Consider the following 18,892-nt stretch of genomic DNA (forward strand, 5'->3'; position numbering starts at 1 on the left):
AAGGCCAACCAAAGGGCTAAATAAAGTTCTAGTTGGTAGCTCCTGGAGGCGGTTCTACTCACCCAGCATCAATAAGGCAGATTTCGCCCACCCTGTGTCAAACATCACGCGATTCACTGTGTGTTAGGTAAACACGATTGCTTTCCAATTCCACTTGGACAACACGGGAGCATTTGAGGTAAATTTCAGCACATTTATGTCCTTGATGTAACTGTTAGTCAGTCTATAAGCTGCTCAGGGTCATTTAACATTCATTCAGCAAATATTTATTGAGCACCTGCTATGTGCCAGGCATTTTTCTAGCCAGCGGAACTACACTATTGAATGAAAAGAATCACTCTCGAGGGTTGGAGAGACCGTACCAGGGAGTAACGCTCTTGCGTTGCAAGCAGCTAATGGGGGTTCCATCCCAGCAGTGCACTTGGCCCCCCAAACACTGCTAGGAGTGAACCCCAAACACAGAGCCCGGAACACAGCCAGGTGTACCTCCCCCCAAAATAAAAAGCAATAGAAATACTTTCTCACAGAGCTTCTATTCTTGGCAGGGAAGATAGGCAAGAAGGAAGGAGGGAGGAAGGAAGGAAACCGTCATCCCTTAGCTGGGGGTGGGGGGAGGATTCAAAGCTCCCCCACACATCCTGGGGGCCTATTGCTGCCCCGGCTCCCATGACGCTCGTTCCAGCGCCAAGGCTGAGGTCAGCCCCGACTCTGCTCCACGCCAGACTCCCACCCTTTGAAGCGGGGGATTGATTTTTCCATCTCCAGCAGGTACAGACCGTCTGTTACGTTCTTGGATGCAGGAAGCAAACTGGCAGCCCTGTCTCCTCGTCCGGAAAGGAGCTCGAGTCGGAAAGTGGCCCCCGCGGCCAGCACTCCTGAGTGCCAGGTCCCTGTGCCCAGGAGGCGGGCATGTGCGTGGGAGCCTCCAAAGGCTCCGACTCTCGCTGCTGTTGAAGCCAAAGACAAACCCTTGGACTAAGTCCGCCTACAATCCAGCATCTCGAGCCCGCCCAGGCGCCCCCAAATCGGCACTGTGTCTCGGCTCAATGGGTCAATTCTTCTTGTGCAGAATTTGCACAAGCAGCACAAGAAGGCTCCCTCTGGTGGAGAGACGGCCTTCCTCTGGGGCTCCTTTTTCACCTCAAGCTGCAGTGTGGGTGAGACCTTGAGGCGCTTACTGAGCCCGCCGGTACCCTGTGATTCTCTGCTACTGCCTGGATACAGGACGCCTTGGAAACCGGAAGGTTGGAAGGTTCCAGAAGGAATTATTGGGTAATGGTGATGATCTCATCAACATGTCTCAAATGGAATTTGGCTCCTGGTGGGCAATGCACTCTGACATTTTTGCTTGGAGATATATACAGGAAAAGGCACAACTGTAAGGCGATAGGAATATAATATCAATCCAACGACCACATTAAAAAAAATAGAACAGTTCCAGCACTTCAGGATAAGACTTTTTTTTTTTAAATGGATTTTGTGTCTTAACGTTCGTGTCTCTGGCTGCAGAGAAAACAACCTGTACTTAGAGAACTGCCGTAGCCCTACCCAGAGGCCCCCGCGCGGGAGAAGTGGTTTAAGGCATTGAGATGAAATTATGTGGGGTGCAGAGGTTGGCTCAGAGGTGACACCGATATTACTATTCTCTGCTGCAAAGTGAAAATGAGCCGTTTCCACCACCCGCCCCTGGCTGGGTTGCAATCTCTTGCTCGCTCTTGAACAGTTTTCTCATTCTCTCTCATCCCTTCACTTCCAAACAGCTTGACGGAGTGTGGGCTCAGGATGGTGGGGGCAGGCGGGCAGGAAGCGAAGAGCTCTGCCCTCTGAGAACTCGTCACAAGCACAAGGCGAGTGGACGGGTGGACGGGGCCACCCCACACTGGAGAGGTAACAGCGGGTTTTTAGGCTGGGGCGGGGTCCCATGCTTTGCTCTCCTTGCGTCTCATTATAATCTCGACACAGCTCCTGTCACTTGAGTGTGGGCGAAATCCTAGCCCAGAGAGGCTGGTGATTTGCCCCAAAACAATCCAGCTGAGACCGGGCTGCCTCTACCCCAGCTGTCCCGGGAGGTGCTGGGCGCATGCGCAGGGCCCTGGGGTGGGAGACATCCTTGACCGTGTTGCCCTTCGAAGTGTCTCATGCTCCACACTGCTGGAAAGCCCGTGGCCTCTGCACTCTCAAAGCCCCGTGGCCTCTGCACTCTCAAAGCCCCACTGTTTTGCCCCACTGTCAGTAGCCAAAGGCCACAGGGCAGAGACGTGAGTGATTGACTCTCGGCTCTCCAAATCACAGGTCGCCCACAGAATCGAGTAGCAAAGAGATGTTGTGCTTGTTTGTTTTTAGAATTTTATTGAAAAGGTTGGGTTAGGGGATAGACAGCCCTGCATGTTGGTGTTTGGTTTTGTTTTGCATCTTGATTGCACAGTTGGCCTCAGGGGGGTTCCGATCCAAACGGCTCAGGGTGGGGGTGAGTTTCTGAAAGGCCCAGAGATGGTGTTTGCTCCTTCCTCTTGTTAGAATTCTCCGGAGCAGGCAAAGGCGGCAGAACCAGTGCTCCGCGTCGCCAGCCTCTCTCCTGGGTGCCACGGGCTGTGAGCAGCCTGGCCGAGAGGGCTTCGCCCTGGGCCGCTCCGAGGACATGGGCCACACTGCCCGGCAGACGGGAGAGCAGCGCTGGCTGACAGGCTGGCTCTGACCGGCGGTGGCTAGAACCACATTCTTCTGGGTGCGACGCCAACCTCTTCGAGTCATCCCATATGAAGAAACAATAGCTCCCGGGAGTCACCCCCACAGCAGCCAGGCCTGTTCCCCTCACAGGACCCGACGGCATGGAAGCCACCCTGTTCACTCACCAATTTCATGGCATTAGATTGAGCTTTGTAGGAGGTTTGCTTGTCCTTGTGTCTAACTTATTATCTTGATATGATTTCACAGCTGCAGACAAATTAGAAGCATAGATTTTGACTTGGCTGTTTATACATAGTCTAAAAAAAAATAAAAGAAGGAGGCCAGAACGATAGTACAGCAAGGAGGGTGTTTGCCTCACGTGACACCAGCCTGGGTTCTATCCCCAGCACCCTATATGGTCCTCTGAGCATCACTAGGAGTACTAGGAGTAATTCCTGAGTGCAGAGCCAGGAGTAGCCCCTCAGTATTGCTGGGTGTGGCCCAAAACTAAACAAAATAAATAAATAAAATTGTTTAAAGATGTCAACATTATGTCCTGACAGCCCTTGTGATATTTTTCCCCTGCTGGTTTGAGAGACACTGTAATGCCTCCTCGGGCCTACAGAGGGAGACAAACTCAGGCCTGTCCTCGGCAGCAGCGGCGTGGACGCGGAGAGGAGTCAGATGCACGCCAACGCTCCAGAAACCACAGTACTATATTGTGTGGGGTTTGTGTTTCCTACTCCTGATACTCTTCAAAACTCATTTTTGAAAGCATTTTCCTCTTTATCCCTTCTTGGGCACTCCTTGACATCCTGGCTGATATTCTTTCAAGGAGCATGAAGCCAAGTTTATTCTTCAAGGCGGGTACGTCTCTAGACTTGGACAAATGCACCAAGTTTCACATCCACGATTCTGGTTTCATCGTCCTTAGAAAACAGGCGTGGGGCTCGTGTCGAAAACCTCTCCCTTCCTCCCAACCTCTAACTCCCCACCTGTCTCTGGTCCCCATAGATATGTCCTTTCCATGACGTCAGAACAACATAAGAATACAAAAGGGAGCCTTTGGAATTTGGGCTCCTTCACTTACAGAATGCATTTACTATCCTTCATGTTCCTGTGCATCACTCATTTGGCTTATTCATTTTTTTGTTGCTATATGGTACTCCTTGTATATTGAGTTTATCTCTTAGTCTGTTGAAGAACATCTTGGTCATTTCCGCTTTGGGTGATGATAAAGTTGTCATAAGCATTCATATAGGTAAGACTATGAGAACTGGATGCTTTAACTAACTCCTTAAGAGTTGAAATAGCAGAAGCGGGATTTCTGGGTCTCATTGTAGGTCTAACTTTGTAAGAAACTGTCAGGCTGTCTTTCAATATCACTGTCACTATCATCCCGTTGCTCATCGATTTGTTCAAGCGGGCACCAGTAACGTATCCATTGTGAGACTTGTTGTTACTGTTTTTGTCATATCCAATACGCCACGGGTAGCTTGCCAGGCACTGCCATGCGGACTAGATACTCTTGGTAGCTAGCCAGGCTCTCCAAGAGGGGCGGAGGAACTGAACCCAGGTCGGCTGCGTGCAAAGCAAGTGCCCTACCCGCTATGCTATCACTCCAGCCCTCTGAAGAGGATACTAAAAATAATCATTTTATTCCAAGAGAAAGGAGTAGGGGTCTCTCAAATGTTGTACACAGTGGTAATAGGAAGAGTCTCACTGCCTCATTCTAAGCAGAGGGCACATCTGAAACATGATTGGCTGGCAAACTTACTGTACCTCCCAGGCCTTAACATTTTGGTCATGTGACCATCATTTTTAAAAGTTGCAAAGCTCAGAATATTGTCACTTTATCAGTGTGGCTCAGAAAGAGCAAAATTATCTCCAAGGACTACTAAATTTTCAGGCATTGAGCTAAAAATGAAGCTAGAATTCCTACAGTTCATTCATTCCACTTAGTTGTAAGAGCCTATCTTCAGAATTTATTAACTATTAGAGAACCAAAACTAGCTCATTGGCTTGAACTATAAAATCCTTTGGGCATTTTTATTATTTTGGGGCCACATACCAAGAAAGTGATCAGGGATTACTTTTGGTGGTGCTTTCAATATGGTTGTAGTAATTTGCAAATTCAACGTTAAGGAGAGTTTTTTGGGGGAGGTTATTGTTCTTGTTGTTTTGTTTTGTTTTGTTTTGGAGTCATATCTAGAGGTGCTCAGGATTTACTCCTGGTTTCGCACTCAGGAATCACTTCTGGCTGGCTCAGATCAAGAGTGTATACGGGGTGGCAAGGATCCAACCCAGGGTCATGGTCTGCAAGCAAAGGCCCTTCCCACTGTACTTTCCCTCCGGCCACTGAGAAGAGATTGCTTTGCTCCCCATTCTCACCAGAATGTGGTGTTTCCAGGGCTTACTAGCAACTGTGATACTCTCACATTCTGGCTTTTTCACCTCATTTTCCTGCAATTGGTGTAGAGTTTATTTTACCTGCTTTCTTGACATTGGTACCTTCTTCAGTGAAATAACTACTCATATATTTCGTCTGTCTTAAACATGGGTTGCTTCATTTTCTCATTGTTGGGTTTTAAGGTATCTTTGTTTACTCTGGATGTGAGTTTTTGTCAGCTGTGCAATTTGTCAATATTTTCCCCAGTCTGTGAAAATTGTCTTTTCATTTTCTTAACATGTTCTTTGGCAGAGGTTTAAGTTTTAGTAAAGAACAATCCATCGCATTTTGGTGTCATTTAAAAACTCATTGTGAGACCCTTGGCTGTACAAACTTCCTGCTGTTTTCTTCTGGATTTTTTAGGTTTTTCATTTTACATTTAGGTTACTAATCCATTTTGACTTTATGTTGTTCAAAGTGTGATAGATTAGAGAGAGGTTTGTTTGGGGATATTTGTAGCTAAATGTCCAATTGCTCTAGTGTGAATCTTTGAAAAAAAAACTTATTTTTCCATTGCTTTTCCTTGGTACCTTTACAAAAATATCTTTTGCATCTCCGTGGATCTCTTTTCTGTTCTGTGACTCTGTGCATCTAGCCCCTGGTCCAGACAATAGTGGCTGGCAAATAGTTGGTTACTTTCACCTGAAAGTTTTAAAACCCGATCACGATGCATCCACCAGCCTCATTTCCTCATTTCTACAGAATTATTTAGTCCTTTGCTTCACACAAATATTCAGAATTTGCTTATCACCATTTATAATAAGCTTACTGAGATTTTTATTGAGGATGCATTCAATTATAGGTCAAATTGGGGAAAAACAGTAATAAAAACCATAACAATGATGCTTTCAGACCATGAACATATTATATCTCTCTGAATATTCATATTTTCATTAATGTCATTAATGGGTATATTTTTCAGCATGAAGACCCTGCACATATTTTATTAGATTTAAACCCAAACCCTCTACTTTTTTGGTGGAATTGTAAATGGAGTTTATTTGTAATACCAAATCCCAGCTATTGAATGCTGGGCTATAGGATATGATTTGGTTTTATATTGACCTGTTGAGACATACTTTTAGTTTTAGAAGTTACAGTAAATCTTTGGCATTGTCCATAAAAACAACCATATTAACTTCAAATAAAGATACTTACCTTTCAAATGTTTACACCTTTTCTTTATTTTTCTTAGCTATTTCCACTACCCTGACTTTAAGTGTGATGTTGAGTTGCTACAGTGATAATGGACATCCTTGCCTTACCCCCAAGGGAGAAACATTTAGCATCTTATCCTTAAAAACAGTATTACTGTGAGTTTTTAATAGATTACTACGTAACGCTTTGAAAGTCCTCTTCTCCTTCTAGTTTTCTCATAATTTTATCATCAATGGATGTTGAATTTTGTGAGCTTTTCTGTTCCTATTAAAATTTATGTATCCTTTTTTAAACAATTAGTATGGTAAACTATATCAATTGATTTTAAAATCTCAAACACTGACATTCTTCAGGGCTGGGATAAGCCCCATTTGGTCCTATTTTATCTTTATCCGGGAGGGAGGGGTTTTGAGATTTGGGGGCCACACCCAGCAGTGCTGAGGGTTTCCTCCTGGCTCTGTCAATCAGGGATCACTCCTGGTGGTTCTCAGGGAGATCGTCCTTGCCACTGGGGGTCACCCAGGGATCAGTCACTTACAACACAAGCATCACAGGCCTGTGCTGTCTCTCTGGCCCAATTCTTCTTAAATATAGTTTAGATTCATTGTACTAGTAATTATTTTGAGGGTTTTGACCTTCATCTTGATAATGTTTCTTGTCTATAGTTTTTGTTGTTTTTTGTTGGCAATTTAATCTCCTGTGGTTCTTCGGGTAAGGCTGATCTGAAAAGGGACTTGGGAAGTATTCCCTCCTCTCCTGTACTCTGGGAGATGTCGTGTAGACAGCAACTGACATCATTTCTTGCTGAAATGTTTCCTGGCTCATGAGTGAAACCATCTGGGCTTTCTTTTTTTGGAGGCTCTTAAACCACAAATTCCATTTCTTTAGTGAACGTTGGGCTCGTCAGGTGAAGTCTTTTATTCATAGAGCTTTGCTGGTTTGTGCCTTTTCAAGTGTCTGGGCCTTTGCATCTCTACAGAGAAGTCGAAGATGGGGAACTCTTTGCAGCGGTCCCGGGGCCCTCAAGCTTGAGGTGAATCATGGGGGTCTCCTTTCGTTTCTGACATCTGACAGTTGTGTGTTTCTTTGTTCTCCGTCAACCCTCGCGCCCTTATAATTTTATCAGAGAATATGACTTTGGTTTCTTTGGCTCCGTGTGTTATTTTAAATTTCATTTCTTTCTGTTTGTTGTTATTGCCCTTCATCCGCTTGCTTCAGGCTTTATTTGCTGCACTTAATTTCTTAAGGTAGAAACTTAGTGAGTTCAGATTTTGCTGAGTTCAGCTCTTTGTACAGCTTTTTAAAATTGTTTAACTATTTTGGGCTGGAGAGATAGTACAGGAAGGAAGACACTTGCCTTGCATGTGACTCCAAGCTGGGTTCAAAGCCCCATGACTACACATGGTTCTCTGAGTTCCTCCAGGATTTACTTCTGAGCACAGAGCCAGAAATAAGGCCCTGAGCATCACTGGGTGTGCCCTCCCCCCTCCAGAAGGCATTTTGTGCTCTAAAGATGTTCTAGTTGCAGCCTAGAATTTTTTGTGACTCTAGTTAAGAGTAGGTGGTGACTGCCACTACCCTCAGACCTCCATGGCCTCAGAGACTTGGAGTAGTGCTGGTTTGGTTCACCCTCTTGGTTCCAGGTCTGCGTTTGTGGCAGTATCTCAGGGGTCTGTCGAGGGTTGGCTTGCAGGAGGGTTATTCTCCGTGTTCTCAGGGGGCTCAATCTCAGACTCTGGACGTCTTCTCCCCACCCCCAGGGTGCCCACTGTGCGTCTCTAGTCCTGCTCTTGCCCAGATTGGTGGGGCTGTGTCTACCCCCCCACCCCGACTTCCACCAATGTGCTTAAGGTATTTTTCTGGAGGAGGGAGGGTGTGGGAGATGCTCAGGGGTCACTCTTGGTGGTCTTGGGGAACCATCTGGGATCGAAACAGGATTGGCAGCATGCAAGCGCCCTCCCCACTGTACTGTCTAGCCCCTAAGGTATGGTTTTGAGCCCTTTCCTATACCATACTCAGGCTCTGTAGGGAAGGAAGATTTATCTGGATGGTGCTGGGTGGTGAGCCCCCCAGCCAGCACCCCACGACGGCTCGCCTCCCGAGGAAATGTTTGATTTGCAGGCCTGCCTTGTAGGTGTCTGTAGATGGGGTCCAGGTATAAGGGTTCCAGCACGAACTGAGAGGACAAGCTAAGCCCGGGAGCCCCTGTGCCCCCAGCGGGGCCCCTTTCTCTGTTCAAGACTCTCACCCAGCCTTCACGTCTGGTTTCATCCTCTGGCTTCTCCAGCACTAGGCAGCGCCCGTCTCTGCTTGGCCGAGGTTGGATTCTGCTCTCCCTGCTGGCCCTGTCTTTCTCTTGGTGTAGGCCTGTTAAACCGGGCCAAGATCTCCCCAGAGGAGTCACCCGGAGACAAGTTGCGATGCAATAAGCAAAGGGTCTTTATTGGCTAGCTCGAGCTAGGGCCCTCGTCCAGCTCACCGACACAGTGGCAGCCTTCTTGGAATGAGGGGTCCCAAGTCTCAAAGGTAAGGTCTCAAAGGTAAGGGGCATTATATACAGGGACTTTCCACAGACCACCCTTTGGCCAAAGTCTGAGGGGCTTTCCACTACTTGTACTTAGTTGCTTGGTGCTTGGTGATAAGTTGGAGTTACATAAGGGTTGCATAAGAGTTACATAAGGGTTTTATGGGGGGGGGGAGGTAGGACTTCCCTATACCAGCACCTGATTGGTAACTGGTAATTGACCTCACCATGGCTACCTCACTCCTGAGGAATCATGACTCAATTCCAGGAACTCTGGAACCGAAACCTAGGCCTGGCTTCTTCTGGCTTCTTCATGAGCCTGTCGTGGTGCTGCCTTTGCTTCTGTGTCTCTCAGGCCACTTTGCCACAGCGCCAGCTCGCAGGTCGGCATATGCTAGCCACGACTTTATCCCGCTGTCTTCTTCCTCGGTGGAACGGCGGGATGATGCTTCCCCAGCACTTCGTCTCGAGATGTCCCCTCTGTTGTTATTCTTTCTGCTGCCGTGGCTCGGGGCTCACGGGGGCCACTGCAGTGCCCATACGCACGTGGTGGTGATGTTCGGGGGTCCAAGCTTGGGACGGGGGTGGGGTGGGGAGCACTCAGCAAAGAGAGGTGCTGCCGGGATTGAAATCACACCAGGGCAGGGCTGTCACCCCCCAGCCCACCCCCAGGTCCTCACAGTGCCAGGCTCCATCAGAACCATTGCTGGGGGGTAGTGGGGGAAGGGAGTTGGGGCCATGACCAGGTGGGTCAGTGCCCAGACATCCCTCCCGGCAGGGCTGGGCCAGTGGGGGGCAGGGGTGTTGGGGGGGTTCATATGCTGGGATCAAACTGGGCTTGGTTGTGTGCAGGGCTAGCCTCCCCCCTGTACTGTCTGATCTCTCCTGCTCCACACAGCCCATTTCTTTCCTCCCCTGTCCTCACTTCTCTATCATCATTATTTATTATGTCACCTGTACTTAGCTTGTAAAATTTCATCCCACTTTTACGGGAAATTCCTGTGAGGGCTGGTGTGACCTTTGAATGCGTTTCTTTCTTGGCGGCTCTTATGAACAGTTAGTGAACAATGCCTCGAATTATAAAACAACAACGCAGCGCCAAAAAAGACCAGAAAGAGGCATTATTCACTGTTGTAGTAATATCCACTAGTTTATGGACCGGGGCAATGAACATCTCTAGATTTACAGATTATTCCACTCATCTACCAATAGACTAGCCAGTGGTACAGTCACGCATGTAAATCTAGATCGCCTTTGAATTTCAGGCCCTGATTCAAACACAACAGATATTTTTAGTTCTTGGTCCCCTCCCCTCCCCCTTTTTAACAAGCTTGATCAGTGAACAAGAACGTCTTATCAATCATCTACCGGTCGGGAAGCATGGAGCTTTTGAACCACAGAGCTCGTTTCAAAATTAGAAATGCCCCCCACTTAAGGGCCCACATCAGGACGTTTGGGAGGCAGTTGTCATTAGATCTTCCATCTGACATGTGTCTTTGGGTAAAAAAGCAGCTCAGTAATGCTCCTTGGGATGATGTGGGTGGGAAAGGCAATAAAAATAGCGTTCTATTTTTAAACAAATAAATCCCTACTCATATTTGCTAGAAAGCAAGATCGTTCTTGCTCACTTATGTGCTCCTCCTAAAATATTTGCAAAACAAAACCATTTGGAAAGCAAAGCACATTTTTCCCATTGACACGTTCCGAAGAGGCAGCCTCCTGGGACGTTATGGTGACAGAAACAATTTTTATTGCTACTAATAAGAATCACTAACATTTATTGGTGACTTGTTATCAGCCAGACATCATTCGAAGTGTTACACATTCCCCCTGTCTCTTTCTTTCTCACATGCTGATCTTTAAAGATTGTGTCCTGATTTCTCAGAAGGAAGCTGGGGGGGAGAGAGCGCAAGTGACCAGCCCAAGGTGCTGGACAGCAGAAGCAGGAAGCCCGGCACTAACCCGGAACCAGCCCCCTTGTGGCCCCACCGAGCCCAGGGTGGCCAGGAGGAAGAGAGAGCTCCATCCCCGATTGGACTCAGGGATAAAAATAAAGAAATAAAATCCACTGTGCATTCGATCCGGGGGCTCAAGCAGCTCATCCTCACCCTGGCCTCCTCCGAGGGACTTATCCAGCACGGCCCGGCTGGTTCTCTCGCTGTAGCCTCTGGAGGTGGAAGGTGGGGGGCTGGGTAGCTTGGTGCTGAGTCACTGGTTCTGAGGGGCTGGGCAGAACACGGGTATCCATGAGTGGTTCACAGGTGATTCTCAGAAACCATCGTAGAAAGGAGACGAACGAGGATTTAAAAATCAGTTTGTGGGGCTGGAGTCATAGCACAGCAGGGAGGGCATTTGCTTTGCACGCGGCTGACCCGGATTCAATTCCCAGCATCCCATATGGTCCCCTGAGCACTGCCAGGAGTAATTCCTGAGTGTAGAGCCAGCAGTAACCCCTGTGCATCGCCAGGTGTGACCCAAAAAGCAAAATAAAATAAAATAGAAATCAATTTGGGGGTTGGAGAGATAGTACAGTGGGTAGAGCACTTGTCTTGCTTGCGGCAAACCAGGGTTTATCCCTGGCATTGCATACGGTCCCTAGAGCCCCTGCAAGAATGATCCCCGAGCGCAGAATCGAGAGTGATCCCTGAGCACAGTTGGGTCTCCTCCTACAGGCCCCCCCCAAAAAAATCAGAGGGCTGGAGCGATAGTACAGTGGGTAGGGCATTTGCCTTGTACATAGCTAACCCAGGTTCGATTCCCAGCATCCCATATGGTCCCCCAAGCACCACCAGGAGTAATTCCTGAGTGCAGAGCCAAGAGTAACCCCTGTGCAACGCCGAGTGTGACCCAAAAAGCAAAAATTAAATAACTAAATAATTAAAGTAATCATTTTGATTTAGGATGAAACTGGATTGGAGGAGTAAGGCCTACTTCGATCAGTCTTTCCAAAGTGGGCAACACCACCCCAGGTGGGGGGTGGCTCTGGAACAGTGGGCCAGGGAGGAGCCGTGGGTCTATGTTAAGGTGCCTTGTGTTGTTTTGCTTCAAGATGGTGGATTTCCAGGGAGATGCTGAGTGGAGATGCAGAGGAGGCCGGAAGTCACACAAGATTGGGGGCGTCTGGGACCCCCCTCAGCTCCTGCTGCTCCCCCCAAGTCTATCCCTGGCACCTTCACTAGAAAGGGGTGCCCTGGGGGTGTTCTTTCATCACAACCCCCCAGCCCTGCTCCTCCCTGTGCAGCAAAGCGCTAACAGGCCTTAGCAACCAGCGGGGCCTGAGCCCCTCCAGACTGCCCCAACAGGCTGGCCCCCCAGTATCCACTGCTGCACTGTCCACTCGAGCGCGACATACGAACAACCTGCATGTTCCTCGGCAGAGGCCGAGTGGAACCGTGAGCTCACACCCAGGAGAATGTTGTCCAACCATCAACAGGATGTGATCCGGCCTCATGGTGCCCCTGTGGCCGGCACTGGGGGAAGCCGTCCTGAGAGAAGAGAGTCAGGACAGGACGGACGGACGTCACCTGTGCTCACTGACACACGAAGAGAAAGCAAGCGGGCAAGCCAAGCAAACAGTCCACTTCTAAGCACAGAGGGTACGGCGGGCAAGCTGGGTCAAAGGCGTCCTTGGTATGGGCGGGTGGACGCTAGTCTTCCAATGGGCATGTGATTCTTCCCAGGACTGACATCAGGCTGGCATCTGTACAGAGCCCTCAAACAGTGTTGCTTCAATTTTCAAAATTAAGGGAGGTATTTGGGTCACACCTAGGGGTGCTCGGGGGCTATACCCGACTCTGAGCTTGGGAGTGACCTGTGGGGCTGCTCAGGAGACCACGTGCGGTGCCAGGGATCAAACCCAGGTGTCCTGCATGCAAGGAAAGAGCCTGACCTTTGCACTGTCTCTCTGACCCATTAAAAACAGATGTTAAAAGTACCCTTGGCCCTCAAGGAAAGCAGAGCTGTGAACAGGACTCCCCAAAGCTTCCGAAGGATGGAAGGGCCCTCTGTGGCCAAGCCAGGGTCCTACAAGGAGCCGGTGATGCCCACCAAGGCCAGGGTCCTACAAGGAGCCGGTGATGCCCACCTAGGCCAGGGTCCTACAAGGAGCCGGTGATGCCCACCAAGGCCAGGGTCCTACAAGAAGATGGTGATGCCCACCAAGGCCAGGGTCCTACAAGGAGACGGTGATGCCCACCAAGGCCAGGGTCCTACAAGGAGACAGTGATGCCCACCAAGGCCAGGGTCCTACAAGGAGCCGGTGATGCGCACCAAGGCCACGACTGTGTGGGATTTTCGGAGTGTGCTGTCGGCAGCTGTGGAGGCAAGTTCTTTCCCCAAGCACAGAACCAGATCTGTCACACGGGGGCTTCGTCACACACATCAATCGCACTGAAGGCTCCAGGGGCGTGTGGGATGGAGCTAAGCGTGGCTGCGATCTTGTGGAGAGGGAGATGTGAACTCAGCGGCGAGGCTCCCGGGCATCTCCCCATGTGTGGCTGGGGGCAGCCAGTGGGGCTCCACATCGGGGGGCCCAGCAGGGGCAGCCAGGGACCATCCAGACCCAGTTCAAGACCAGAGCAGGGCTGGAGCGATAGCACAGTGGGGAGGGTGTTTGCCTTGCACGCAGCCGACCCGGGTTCGATCCCCAGCATCCCATATGGTCCCCCGAGCACTGCCCGGAGTAATTCCTGAGTGCAGAGCCAGGAGTGACCCCTTTACAGTGCCGAGGGGGTGGGGTATGGGGGGAGCAGCGATGGCGAGGGTGTGCAATTCGCCTCCCGCGATCTCAAGGAAGATTCTGGTCTCAGCTGCCCGGTCTCCTGCCTTTTGTGAGCTGGTGGAGAGAAGGCATAGAAAGACCAGCAAAGAAATGAGGAGAAGGAGCTTGATCTCCCCAGGGCTGGCGGAGGGCCCCCTATGGAAGGAAAACAGGAGAAGCCTCTAAAGAAAGCGGGGCGACCCCTTCTCTGTCCCAGCTGCCTTTTCCCCCAGCACATGAGATCGGCTTCCAAAGTGTGGAGCGATCCCCCTGGCCCTCATCTCTACTGTCCTTAGGTGTTAGTCTCCTGTTATGTTACTTTAGAGTCCGCAAATGAGTGCAGCCCTCCTATGTCTGGCCCTCTCTTTCCGACTCATTCACTTAGCATGATACTCTCCATGTCTATCCACTCGTGTGCAAATTTCACGATTTCATCTTTCCTAACAGCTGCAGAGTATTCCATTGTTGTAAGTCTGTATCTCACGATGATTCATTTAAATAAATAAATAAATAAATAACCCAAGAAAGCGGGGAGAGGAGAAGCCGCAGGAATTGGGGGTTCTGGGAGGAAAATTCAAAGAGAAGCTCTGAGCTGTGGGACTTGGGGATAACGGACACAGGGTCTCGGGGATCCCCTAATAACATTGCAATGGGCACGTATGAGTAACCAACACCAAGAAAAAAGCTTCGTGGGGCTGAAGAGGTGGTGCAGGGTTACGGTACTTGACCTTGCATACGGCCCATCCTGTTTCAATCCCCGGCACCACATACAGTCCCCGGAACCTGAGCAGCACTGGTGTGAACCGCCCCCCATAATTAGAAAAGCCTACCTAAAGATCTTTATCACTCTCCCAGAGTTCAGGATGGAATCTATTTTTTGCTGCAGAGAAATCATCGTGAGGGGGGTAGCTTTCAAAGATGGCAAAGGGGCCACTCCGTATTTAGATCTTCCTCCAGTGAGTCATCCCGTGGCCACTGGTGCCACCCTTACCACACGGAATAAAGGGATGAGTGTGGAAAGGTGCGCAGGGGTGAGGCGGGGTGATGGAGGGGCGGCTGGAGTGTCTCAAAGGACATGCAGAGGCTCTGGCTCAGAGTGGCCTTGGGGGTATCCAGGAGGGGACCCGAGTCCAGTGAGCGTCTGTCCCTGTGGCCCAGACACACCAGCATGGTGCCTTTGAGCCCCACCCCCAAAGACGAAGTCCCCGCTGCGGGGGCAGCGCCAAGGCACCACACCTGGGGCAGGGGTCCTCCCCGCAGGGCCTCACTTTCCTCTTCTGTGCAACCACAGCCTGGCCTCCTTTGAGCTCGGCACTCCTCGGTGCCCTTACGGGTGCCTGCTTTCGGCAGCTCCGGGGCCACTCTGCCCTGCCCCAGAGGCCTGAAAAGAGGCCACCACACCCAGATGTCCATCGGAGTCTGGGCCAGGGCTGGCACAGCCCACATTTCTTGCTCCCCAGTAGGAATCTCAAGGCTGGCTGGGGAGGAGAGAGAGCCCCAGGCACCCTGAAACCACTCCCCACAGAGGCATACACATACTCACACACACATGCATACACACACACATACACACATGCACACGTGCGCACACACACAAACACACACACATGCACACACATAAACACATGTGCACACGCACACACATATACACACATGCACATACACACGCATGCACATGCACACACATGTACACACACAAACACGCACACACACATACACACGCACACATACACAAACACATGCTCGCACACACACACACACACACACACGCGCGTGCGCGAGCCTGTCTCGAGCCCCAACAGTTTGCCTAGCCGGAGGTAGCAGCTTTGTTTTTCTCCACTCTGCAGAGCTACTGAAACAGCAAGTGGCTAAATATAGGCCGATGACGCCGCAGTTCCGGCCGATGTGCATGCATGGGCGTGCGTGCACAGACGGGCTGCCAGCCGCAGCCTCCCGGAGCCCACACTCTGGCTCCCAGCTCCCGAAACCTGAGCAGCATGTGGCATGGTCCCAGGGGCCCACAGGATGCAGAGAGGAGGTGGTGGGCACCGCCCAGCCCGGGCTCTGGCAGAGGAGGCCCCGTGGCCGCGTGACTCTCTGTAGTCCCCCTGGCTGCAGGCCACGGGCCACCTTCCTGGATGAAACACCAGCCCTCCTCCAGGCTCCCGGGAGCAGGAGCTAAGTGGCATTTGAAAGTCCTAGAAAGGGAGCAGGTGTTTTGCTCGCTGCGAAAGGCAGAGCCTGATTTGGAAGGTTCCGAGGTGAGGAATGTGGGCCAACACGGGCGCAGCCAATATTTAATTACCAGCACAATTAGCAGCCTGGCTTAACAACAAGCGTCTTTTGTCAAGCTCCGTTTAAGCTGCAGCCAGTGGCAGTGAGAGCACCGATCCAAGGAGCAGCGTGGTGGTCCTCGGCCACACCCCAAAGCACAGCCCGCCCAGGCCTGGGTATGTAGCAAGCGCCCCACGGCCCGCAGCAAACAGCTGACATGTCGCTGAGGGCCTGGGGACGCTGGCCTTAGGCAGGGTCATGCCTGCACTAGGTGACCGGTGTCCCGTCAACGTGTTGCACGTTGGTACTTGCCTCTTGGGAGAGAGCAGAGTCCAGGTCTCCATGTCCCTACACCTCCCCTCACCGCCACGGCATTTGAACCCAGTTCGTGATAGTTAGTGCAAAGGCTTAACCTGTACTGACGACCTGGTGGCGTCTCCCTAGGGGTTGGGGGGCTGGGAGCATCGCAGTGCCCCTGCTTTGGCGTCAGGCCCCCTGGGTGCACCGCGCATGTGCGTGGTTTCCTCTGCGAGTCACAGCACGAGGGCCAGGCCAGGCCACTCAGAGTGGGGAGGGGTCGGGCAATGAAGGACCCGAGGATCAAGTGGCCCCTGCAGGAGCCCAGGGTCACGGGCTGCGGCCTCTCCGGGCCTCTGTCCTCAGGCACCGCCTTGCACTGGCCAGGAGCCCACTGGCTCAAGATGGACTTGGCGTGGCGCTGAGAGTGACTGTCCGTTAGGGAATGCCATCCTTCCCCGCCTTACTCTAGGGATGGATGCCCACGAGTGTCCAAGCTGCACCTCCCAGTTTCTTACCTCGGAGGGAGGCCAAGGGAGCCCCTAGCCAGGGGTCAGGGGTCAGAGGAAGCAGTTTCTCCACCACACCCCAGCCTGGAGGCCGTCTCTCTCGGTCACCCTGATTCCTGTGATCCAGCTCGGCACGCAGCTGAAGTGAGGCCTCCCCGCCCCCCGCCCCCTGTCTCCGATGATGCTGTGATTCTTCCCAACTCCTGTCGCCGGTTCCCCCAGGACAGTGTTTAGATTCCTGGCTGGCCCCTCCCTGGCCTGCAGACCCGGCCACCCTCCCACAGCTAGAACCAAGGTAGGATCCAGCGGCTTCCGCCCGCCCACCTGTGGCTGAAGACCACCCATGGGTGTCCCTCCATGGGTAAAGAGCGTCCCGGCTCGGTTCTTCCCATCTCCGGGAGATAGCGTGGCTCTAGGCCTGCATGGGGGCCTTTCTCCGGCCAGGCCTGAAGCCACCAGGACACCCGTGGGACCAGGTGGGAGGGAAGGTGAGAAGTTCCCCCAGGCCTGCTGGGCCCAGAAGAGCCCCTGCCCCCCGGTGTCGGGGAGCCACTGGCAGCAGCCTGGTCCTCCCCCCACAGCCCCCACCCCGGTTGATCCTGCCCCCCTCCCATCCCCCTGCCCACCCACCCCTGGGCCTGTCCTGGGCACCCTGAGGTCTTCTGGCTCCTCCTCCTCGGCCATCCAGCTGAAGTTGCCATCTGAACCTCCTTCCAGATCATTCTGTACCAGAATGCGCCACAGTCGTGTGTGTGAGTGTGTGTGTGTACGTGTGTATGTCTCTACTTGTTTTCTTTGTGTCTTGAATGTCTATGTGTGAGCATATGCATGTGTGTGTGTGTATTGAGGGTAGGAGAGTGCATGTGAGGATGTGTGGGTATATGTACGTGTGTGTATATGTATCACTGTGTGAATGTACATACATATGCATGAGCATTTGTATGTGAGAGTATATGTATGCGTGTGGTATATATGAGTGTGCATATGAGTGTATGTATGTGTGTATGTGTATTTGTAAGTGTGGGACTGTGTGTAAGCTTGAGCATGAGTGTGTGTATGTGACAGTGTATACAAGTGTGAGTGTGTGTGAGTGTGTGAGTGTGGGACAGGCCCCTGCAGCTTCCAGCAGACACCGGCCTGTTCTGAAGCTGACAGAGCCTTGGGCTCGAGTCCCCTTTGCTCCTGCCCCTCCAGCCGGTTCTGGGGGGCTCTGTGATCAGGGACCACGCCTCTGTGGGCACGGGTGGAGCAAGGCAGGGAGACTCTGCCCTCCCCCATCTCTGGGGCCTGCAGCACTGGCACGAGGTGGGCACGAGGTTGGCATGAGGTGGGCTCGAGATGGGCTCCACCCTGCCTCGTCCTCAGGGGCTTGGAGGGCTTAACCCCCACGCTCGGCCCTGCCTGGCCTCCCGGTACCTGCCTGGAGCCGACTCGGCCCGCAGGCATCAATCCCTGATGGCCACTGGCCGACCCTAATGGGCCGTGGGATCAATAGCCCCAGAATAGCGCGGGGCGTCCGTCCAGCAGCACTGGGCAGCGTGGACGTCACTCACAGAGCTGGCCCAGGCCCAGCGGCCGGCGCAGCCCACTCCCGGTTGCTCTTTTCAGGCTGCTTTGTGGGGTTGTCGGTCTCTTCATTTATTTCCACGTTTCCCGAAGCTCCCCCACGTCCAGTTGGCTGCGAGTGCTCACGGCTCCCGGCCACCCCAGGCCCAGGCTGGAGGCTCTCAGGGGCCGGGGGCGGATGGAGGCCGCGGCCTCAGCACCCCAGCCCCGTTGTCTCCCCGAAGGTATGGCTAAATCTCTCCCCGTTTCCAGCCCCAGGAGACTCCGTTTGCAGACGCAGCTGAGCTGATGTCGTCAGAGCCCGGCACTGACCTTTCCAACTGTTTGCGTGTCCTGCGCTCCCGGAAGGGAGCAGAGCATGACGCTCGCCACGGCCGTGCTGCCGGGCCCCGCGCCAGGCTGTCTCACTCGGGGCGCCCCGAGGGGGGCGGGCGAGAGCCCTCCCCGCCCCAAGGGACCGAGCCCCGGCGGCCGGAAACCTCCAGAACTCAACCGCCGCCAGGCCCACGGCCACTCTCCACACACATGCACCGAGCCGCACCCACGGGCGAACCTATTCCTGGACCCCTCACACCACACAGCACCCCTGCTCCAACATCACTGCAACACGCTCGGCGGGTTCAAAGCAGGAGGCGACCAACCCCAGAGGGAAATATATTTATCTATAGAGATATGGGAAAGCACACGGG

This window comes from Sorex araneus, chromosome 7 (genome assembly GCF_027595985.1).
Source record: "Sorex araneus isolate mSorAra2 chromosome 7, mSorAra2.pri, whole genome shotgun sequence".
In the NCBI taxonomy this organism is placed as follows: domain Eukaryota; kingdom Metazoa; phylum Chordata; class Mammalia; order Eulipotyphla; family Soricidae; genus Sorex; species Sorex araneus.